Raw genomic sequence first — 10,111 nt, 5'->3', positions numbered from 1 at the left:
TGAGGAGAAGTGTGAGTAGAGTCACATCTTCATCCCTGTGTGGGGTCGGGGGGTTCATTGTGGGTATGGAGTTCCAGCTAGGGGTCTCCCTAAACAAGCATGGACTGCTCCAGCTGGTGTCCTGTCTAACTGGCCCTTTTTGGTTCCTAATAGATGACCCTTCTGGGCAAAAATGGGTAACTCTGACTACCACTCAGCCTCTTAAACGGCATAGTAACACCTGTCACTAAATAATTTTATTAAATTAATTCTCTCCAGGAGAACATGTGATTAGGCTAACTTAATGGGACAATTGATATCTTGTCACCACGCTTTGAAGTAAAAGAACCATGGTCTTCATATAATACCTGTGCAATCTTGTGCTTTCCCATTAAAAAAACCAAGATCCTATGTTGTTTTTGAGTGTGTATAAAAGCTGCAGTCAGTATGTTGCCAGCATAAAGCAACTTCATGATTCCTGACTGTCTCCACAGACCCTCTCTGTAGAATCTTTCTCCAGATGAAGTCTAAGAGAGGTTTCTTCAGTGTGGCAGTTGCTTCTAGATAACAAAACACTCAAATCCTGTCTAATATCAAATCTTTATCTTCCAATTTAAAGCTTGTACCCTCCTATAACCCAGACCTGGTTCAAAATAGGAAACCCACAATGAAAAGCAGTTTTAGTGCTTTTTTTTTTTTCCTTCTCATTTTATGCTCTGCCTCCTCTTCCATTCATTAGCTATTCTTGGCTGGGCAGTAGCCCCCCCATGGTTGGACAGATTGAGAAAAAAGAAAGGTGGTGTGAAGAAAAGTCCTTATTTTTTGCACGTAGAGTTATATAGTCCTTATGTGGAGTTTTAATCTTGCAGAACGTGTGCATGTGTGTGGAGGTGTATTGCAAGTTGACTCTTTCTCACATGAGATGACTTTATGGATTGCTCTGTTCACCCCCCAACCAGCTGTTGCTCAGGCTTCCAAATGAAATTGTCCAGTGAGGGAGATGGCTCATCCCGCTGGCAGTGTAACCCTCCCCCCAATTTCCACTTCTGTAGCTGACAGGTTTTTCATCTCCAGTTTCTGCTCTAAGATCTCCTCACTCCTGGTAGGGAGCCCTTTCACGAGGGTACTTTTCAAAACAGCTCATGGCTAATGTCCTTCTAAGAGTTCTATATCTGACTCATGGAAAATATCTGTGTGTTCTTGGATGGTTGTCTCATGTACAATGTCATATTCTTGACTTTGCCTCAGCCCATTTGCATTTAGACCATTAACGTGTGAATCAATTACTAGTAACCATGTAGCTCAAATTCTGGGAGACCGATATTGTGCCATCTGTATGGATCTTTTAAGATCCTCTTCATTGGCTTAGGGTGAAGGATGTGCACCTGGATTAGATTTCTATCGCTGCTGCAACAAACTACCACAAACTTAGTGGCTGAAACAACAGAAATCTGTTCTCTTGTAGTTTTAGAAATTGAAGACCACAATTGGGGGCCGGGCTCTGTTGTCTCTGGAGACTCTGGGGGAAAATCCATTTCTTTGCCTTTTACACCTTCTAGTGGTTGTCTGCATTCCTTGGATCATGTCCCCTTCCTTTCTTCAAAGCCAACAATGTAGCCTTTTCAAACCTCTCTCTCTCTTGCTGACTCTGCTTCTGGCATCATATCTCCTTCTCTGACCTTCCTTCCTCCCTCATTTCTTTATAAGGACCCTTGTGATTACATTGGGCCCACCAGGAATATCTAAGATACCATTTTCATGTCAAGATCCTTATATTAGTCACATCTGCAAAGTCCATTTTGCCTTGTAAGGTGACATAGTTACAGTCTTTGGGGATTAGGACATGGACAGCTTTCGGGGGACATTATTGTGATTATTGTGTCTACCACAGCACCCCTCCACTATTGGGCAGAAATAAAACAAGCTCACTGACGAGTCCATCTAAACTAATTCTGAATATCAACTCTTCCACCTCACAGACCTGTTATCTTTCACAGTTTCAAGAGGGGTAAGGCCAGAAGTCACAAAACTTTCAGCATGTACTACATAGGAACTGTGACAGCCACTGATTGTTGATAATTGTGGGATGTCAACTGAACTGGGTCATAAAGAATATCACATATAACAAAATATTAAAAGAAACTCTCTGATTCTCAATGTTGGCTGAATCCAACTTCTTCAAATGTGAGATGTCAGATCACCAAACATTACTTACATAAAAGGTCGAAGAAACTCAGATGTGTACTCTAAGATTTTCATATAATTTCAGTCTATAAAGGAATTTTGAGAAGCCAGGAAAAACCTTGATGTAGGTTAGGAGATTTTTAGAGTTAGTTGTTGGTATGCTATAAGCTTTAACTCATCATCCAAGAAGATAAGGATAATGAGTATTTCTCCCTTCAACTTAAACGAGATAGTTGGAGTATTTAAATGTCTCCTCCGTCGTTTTAGGGTCACAGTGTGCTGAATGAATGATTGTCTGGTTAGGTTCCCTGAGCCTGGAGTAAGAATGGATTGCTAATGCATTGGATTGTCTGCATACTGAGTGTTTGTTTGGGTGAAGAGTGTAGAAGTATTTTTCATGGAACAAATTGAGATCTTATCCACGAAGACAGCCTTGAGATGCACCAGAAGTGGCCAGGTGATTCCCAGAGGATGAGCTAAAAGCTTCCAGCTAAAGGAGAACACATTTGTAGCTTCAAATGAGCCATCAACAAGAGATTTCCAGCGCCAGGAGAATGGGGCATCTCTAAAGAACTGATGAAAACACCCTATTAGAAAAAGTCTAACTTGAACACCCACTAGCTCCAAAGAATGTGTTGGTAGCACTACAGTACCCTTTGCTATGACTTCTAAGGGACAGCAATCACAGTTATCAAGAGGGTGGGAGTGTGGTTAGCAGGGTGAAGAAGAGAAAGAAGGATGAGCTAACTCAGCTCCTAAGTGACCATGCAGCCAAGACCTTACAAAAGGAAAAAGTTGTAAATTGCTTTAAAGTTTTGATCACCATTGTTTTGGTTACCCTAGACTAGATGTATTTACTATTTTATTATAAAAAGAGACTCTGTTTTGTAAATGCAACTAACCAGAGAGCTATTTTTTACCAGAGATGTTATGAGGCTTACCCTAAGTTTATCCAGAGACAGGGGAACTTCACAATGATGGTTCTACATTCATATATATTTATACATTAAAAAAAATGCCTTTAAAGGTAAATTACATTCTATCAAATCTTGAAGGCTCCTTTTAGCTTCAAATTCTTACAAGTTTAATACTTTTCTCCTCTCCTCTCTTATGGGTTTCATATATTTTCATTGAGAATTTTGAATAAAGTAGACTCTCTTTATCACAGAGTCTGTTGTAAAAGTTTATTTGCACAATTGTACAATGTTTAAATGTGAAACCTTTTCTTAATGTATTTTTAAGTGCAATTTACAGCTAAATGATTATTTTTTCTGAAAATGAAGTTAGGATTAAAAATGAGTAGGATTTGTGAAGGTGCTATATATTATAATGGATCTTAGTAAACCTAACGTTAGCCCAATATTTGTACTGACACTTGGGTTTAGAAAATACAAATAACAACTGTAGAAATAAAATATTTTCTAGAAATCAAACAATAATATTTAGATAGTTACAGAATTTCTGTGAAAGAGTGAGCTCCTTGTCTGTATGTATTTCTGTGTTTTTCAGAATGCAGGTCTTTGAGCTTTGAAAATAAAGACAGGAACTCTATGAAAAATAGGTTAATTGGATAGGAAAACAATTTTCCCCATTCCTAAAAAAAGGAAATTGGACAGATCCAGCCACTTGATGGAATTGCTAAAATAAACACAAGTGTTAGATTCATACTAATTTGTAATTTTCTCATAGCCAGACTAGGATTCATACTACTTATTACTGTAGTTTTTCTATCATATTTTAGTCTCATAGATATACAACAGAAACTTAACCTTATGACAAAGGTAAATCAACCATCAAACTCGTAAGAGAGGATCAGGAAGAAAAGCTACGGCCCTCTGAAACTATAACCTTTGACCTTTGTCTACAGCACAGAGTAAAAAAAGGGTGATTGAAAACAGTAAAACTACCCTGGTAATTGCTACACATTTACCATGTTCTTTATTTCCAACCCAATATAATCTGATAAATGATAGAAGACAGGTTCTCAAAACCAATGGAATGAGTAGTATATCTCTCCTTTAATGAGTTTCTTAGCAGCTCTTGTACTTTCAAACCTGATTATAATGAGATTATTTGTTTTAATTATGAGCACACTTGAATTCATCCATATTAGAAATCTCTGAGAACGAAGCACTTCTTTTCCATTTATTTACTAGTATTTGTATTTTCTTTTTAAACTTCTCTTCAGAGGTGTAGCATATACAGGAAAGAACATTGTGTTCTCATTTATAATAAAGAGCTCAGTAAATATTTACATTTGTATTCTTGTAGTATCCCATCCATATCATACTAATATGGTGGTATTATGTAACATGTAATGTACAACATGTAAAATAAAACTATATACTATGTAATGATACTGTATAACATCAATGGGTTTATTATTGTTATTGAAAAATAAATGAATATTTAACATTATTTTCTGTTTATTTATTTTTTCGTGTGTGAGGAGATCAGACTTGAGCTAACATCTGCCAATCCTTCTCTCTCTTTTTTTTTTTCTGATGAAGACTGGCCCTGGGCTAACATCCGTGCCCATCTTCCTCCACTTTATATGGGACACCGCCACAGCATGGCTTGCCATGCAGTGCGTCGGTGCATGCCCGGGATCCAAACCGGCGAACCCCAGGCCGCCATAGCAGAGCGCGCGCATGTAACTGCTTGAGCCACCGGGCCAGCCCCTTTTCTGTTTATTTTTTGAATATGTATTTATAATATTTAAAAACAGCAATAATAAAACCATTCTATTTTAATACAGAAAAAAATTTACTATGGTAAGAGCACTTAATATGAGATCTACTCTTTTAAATTTATAAGTGTACAATACCATGAGTACAGGCAACCAAAGCAACAATAGACAAGTGGGACAACATCAAACTAATAAGCTTATGTATAGCAAAGGAAACATTTAATACAGTGAAAAGGCAACCTATGGAATGGAAGAACACTTTTGTGATATCTGTTAAGAGGTTAACATCCAAAAAAAATAAGGAACTCATACAACTCAATACCAAAAATACAAATGACCTGATTACAAAATAAGCAAAGATGGGGCCGGCCTGGTGGCACAAGCGGTTAAGTGCGCGTGCTCCGCTGCAGCGGCCGGGGGTTTGCTGGTTCGAATCCCGAGGGTGCACTGATGCACTGCTTGGCAGGCCATGCTGTGGCGGTGTCCCCTATAAAGTGCAGGAAGATGGGCACGGTTGTTAGCCCAGGGCCAGTCCTCCTCAGCAAAAAAAAAAAAAAAAAAAGAGGAGGATTGGCATATGTTAGTACAGGGCTGATCTCCTCACACACAAAAAAATAAATAAATAAGCAAAGGACTTGAATAGACATTTCTCCAAAGAAGATATACAAATGGCCAACAGGTATAGGAAAAAGTGCTCAGCTTTAATCATCAGGGAAAAGCAAATCAAAACCATGGTGAGATATCACCTCACATCTATTAGGATGGCTACCATCAAAAAAATAAGTAAGTGTTGGTGAGGATATGAAAAAATTGGAACACTTATATGCTGTTGGTAGGAACGTAAAATGGTGGAGTCACTGTGGAAAACAGTATGGAGGTTCCTCAAAAAATTAAAAATAGAGCTACACTATGACCCAGCAATCCCACTTCTGAGTATATACCCAAGAGATTTTAAATCAGCATCTGTTTAATTTTTAATACATTAAACACAAAAGATCTTGGTGGGCCTTAATAATTTACAAGAGTGTAAAGGGTTCCTGAGGACAAAAATTTGAGAGGCAGAGATGTAGTCTATGGCCCCGTGATTTCACCATTGGCTACAGACCTAAGAGAAATAAGTGTACATGACCCCAGAAGACATGTGTGAGCATGCTGCTAGCAGTTTGTTTTGGTATTTTTTTTTTCCATAATGGTCCTCAAATAGAAATAACCCAAGCATCCACTGACAGGAGAATAGATAAATGAATTGTGGTATATTTATAAATTAAACACTATAAATCAATTAAAAAGAATAAACTACTGCTATATGAAACAACATGGACAAATATCATTGAACGTAGGTTGATCAAAAGAATCAAGACACAAAAACAAATGAATATTGATTGATTCCATTCATAGGAAGTCCAAGAACAGGCAAAACTGATCAGTTTTGATAAAAATCAAAACAACTGTCAAGTCAGGAGCAGGGAAAGGGAATATAGACTGGACAGGGACACGATAGAAATTTCTGGAGTGGGGATCTTGCCATTATTACCATTTAAAGATTATTTAACACATCTTGCCAAAATTTTACTCACTATCCTTAAGTGAGAGAGACAATAAAATTCAGGCAACAACAATAAATATATAAATAATATAACAGAAGAACACCAATGAACAATAAGCGTAACAGAACAGTCAGAAGAACAGAAGGAATTGAGACTAATGAGCACCGTTATTAAATAATAGTTGAAGAGATGACCTGGTTCCAGGCTAAAGGAAAATTACTTCTGAAGAGACCTACTATGTTTTCACACTGTACCTGTGGTTCTCCTTGACTGGACAGTCTTTCCTCTTCTACTGAATCGGCCAACTCTTTCTATCCTGTACGGATTCAGGAGGTAAGAAACGTTCACAAATCTTTTTAAAGCATGGTCCCATTGCTGTAATCTATTGAGCCCTTGGCTGTCTCCCCTCCTAGCCTCTGAACCCTTGCATGTAGGGACTACATTTAGTAACCGTTGTTTCCCAATGCCAGCTCTACATGACACATAGTAGGTACTAACATGCTAGATTTTCTTTATTAATTAAACTCATTTTTAGGTACTTATACATTTATTAATTCATCAAAATGCAGAATGAATTAAATTTATTGAATACTTAAACATAGAGAGGACTGATAATACATATGAGAGGTAGGAGTAAAGCTAAGACCTAAAGGGGAAGGGGCAGTGAACCCTTCCTTCAGGACCACTGCCCCGCTTACAGCAGACAGGTGGCCACCAAGGGATTGCACACTCTGTGCTGGGACATGCTGGACATGGACTAGATCCAGTGTCCCAGGTGTTTCCTCCCTAGTGGGGGCTGGGACAGCTACCTCCATGCACCTCCCCGAGAGGCATTAGGGGTGTATCCAACCCTCCCTCCTGGCTCCCACGCCCTGCCCGGCCCCAGTGCAGGCTGGCTGATGGTGGCAGCCATAGTCAGTCTGGGAGATGGGGGAGTTGGGAGGGGTCCACGGTGCCAGAGCGTTAGGAAACAGGCAGCTGAGAACCCATCCAGGAGAGGGAGAGGAGTTGTGGCATCTCTTGGGAACTGAGGCTCCAAACCCCCAGTGCATGCTCCACTGTCCCATCAGATTTCGCTTACAAGACACAAATGCAAAGATAAAAATATTAAGAATTTTAGGACTTCAACTACAGAGCATTAAGCTCTAAATGCAGGGTTCTTCAGAACACGAGACCCTCTGGACTGCTCTGGTCGCCTGCCATGAAGTGGGCGCTGGGGTTGAGTGTGGTAGGACTTCTGATGGGACTGGCTGTGGTAAGTCCTCAAAGATGGTACATCCAAATTCACGTGTTTGACGACACTCTGAGGGTCTGCTGTGAATAATCCTATCAGTGGGACAACTGCTGTGAGAGGCATCCCCATCCTGCGCCAGAAACAGCAGAGCCTGGTAGAAAGCAAAGCATCAATACTTAATCTTAACCTAAAGGGCAAAGCTGAATAACACCGAGATGATAACGTCTTCCTCATTCCCCTGGGACCGCCTAAAAGCTGGGCTTCCTTTAGGATCTAACTAAGGGATGGTGAAAAACCCAAATGATGACTGAGACTGAACTTCCCAACTATCCTGAAAAACTGGAGATCAAGACAGAGAAAACTGAGTTAGAAGAATACAGAAACAAGACATTTCTTGCAGTTGAGTGTTGTCAAGCAAATTCATACCAGTTACCTTTGAGAGTCTATCGTCTGTCTGTAGAGGTTGCACACTCTGAGCCAGAATTTCAAGGGCTCCTTTCCAGACTTTTGTCTGTTCTCAGACACTGCTGGCAAAGTATGCCATAACATATATAATCTAGTTACTTTTTTTTTAGAGATTTCTTCTGGCCCCAGACAGACTGGGGACACATCTGAATCCATATATGAATTTTGGGGAGTGTGGATATTATTACAATAGCAATGAAGGAGTCTGTAGAGATAAATGAATATCTCTAGAATTAAATAGCTTTGAAATATACTTTTTAATTCAATTTTTTAAACAAGGAAAGGACAAACAAAATCTATACCCAATTAAATTACCCAGTAAAAGTAAAGTGCAACACAGTTAAAACACAGGCTTATGAAATTATCAATGATGTCATTTATATGTCGAACACCAGTCTTCGTAATAATTTATGTTTATGGCTAAGGTGTTTCCATATACTCTACTATTTTTGATTACTTACAATAAAATTCTACCTGGAAAAAACAAATGCCAGGTTTTCGAAAGTTTTTAAGTATAATTTTTCTCTTTATAAATTTTTAAAGAAATTATCTTAAATTTTATATGATTACGCGCACAACAATAAATAAGTAGATGAAATACAAAGACTGTCTCAGAAACAGGCGGAGGGATTTATGTTTCTGAGATAAATTTGCTGAGTCTTGCTTTTAAAAATTAGGTTCCATTAGTCCCCAAACATCCTGATTTTCTTTGGCTTCTCCCTATCTTCTCCTCCCACCCCCAACCCCAACTCGACCTTCCACACTGTTCTTTGCTAGAGCTTTTCAACCTACCTGCACAACATATCTAAATTTGTACGTTTCCCTCTTCTTTCATTACCCTTCTCTCTTCCCTCACAATACAGTTTTCTAATGTTTTTGGAGGATGGGCAAAGGTGATATTGACCTGTTCTGTCATTATCTTCCCTATCTTCTCATAGATTTGGTGTAAACTATAAACAGATGCAGGCATTACTTTTTGGAGTCTAGCAGGACCCAATGACATTCTAGAAGAAGGTGAAAGGTAGGTAAGAAAAGTAGATGCAGATGAATTAATGAAATAATGGAATATATATTGCATGTGTTTGCCCAGCTAAACTATCCTTGTTCCATTTGCACACTTGAGTTTGTCCTCTTTTTCCATCAGACTAGATCAGTATGTACATTCAGCAGGTAAAATAAAATCAAAATTCTTATACATTCTCAATTCCTCTCTCTCTGTTTCTCTGTCTGTCTCTCTCTCTCTTGCTCACACACACACAGACACACGCACACACTCTGTGAACAAAAGTTCCACATTCCACATATGAAACCTCCACGTTCAATCACATGGCAGTATTAGGTTTTGCTTTTCTTGTTGTTGTTACTCATTTTTTTCTTACTCAGTTTCTTAACCTTCAAAAACCATGCATGTGGGGCTGGCCTGGTGGCATAGTGGTTAAGTTTGCGTGCTCTGCTTCGGTGGCCTGGGGTTTGCAGTTTCGGATCCCAGGGGCGGACCTCCGCACCGACCTAGATACCGCTTATCAAGCCATGCTGTGGCGGCGTCCCACATATAAGGTAGAGGAAGATGAGCATGGATGTTAGCCCAGGGCCAATTTTCCTCAGCAAAAAGAGTAGGAATGGCAACAGAGGTTAGCTGGGGGCTAATCTCCCTCACCAAAAAACAAAACAAAACAAACAGAAACAAACAAACAAAAGCATGAAAGTGATAGATTATCTTACCTGACTAACGTTGTCAGGAAATGAAGTGGTCCATTAAGTGCACTCTCTGGATAACTGAAAGTCATCCTTTTCAGGGAGTTTATTTTATATCACCTATTATGGATAGAAGCCTTGCTGATGTCTATCAAGCGGCACCCTTCGTTCTATAAAAGCGTGAACACATTGTCTCCCTTTCTCTCTACATTCATGATACCTAAGTCCATCATATTATATTGCACAGATCTCTTCAGGAGCTATTCAAGTATGTGGGGTGATTTGCTTCTCCGTTGAATGAGCCTAGAAAAATGGACT

The sequence above is a fragment of the Diceros bicornis genome, chromosome 29, assembly GCF_020826845.1.
Source record: "Diceros bicornis minor isolate mBicDic1 chromosome 29, mDicBic1.mat.cur, whole genome shotgun sequence".
NCBI classification, from domain to species: Eukaryota; Metazoa; Chordata; class Mammalia; order Perissodactyla; family Rhinocerotidae; genus Diceros; species Diceros bicornis.
The sequence above is the reverse complement of the archived record's forward strand: the minus strand, read 5'-3'. Positions refer to the sequence as shown.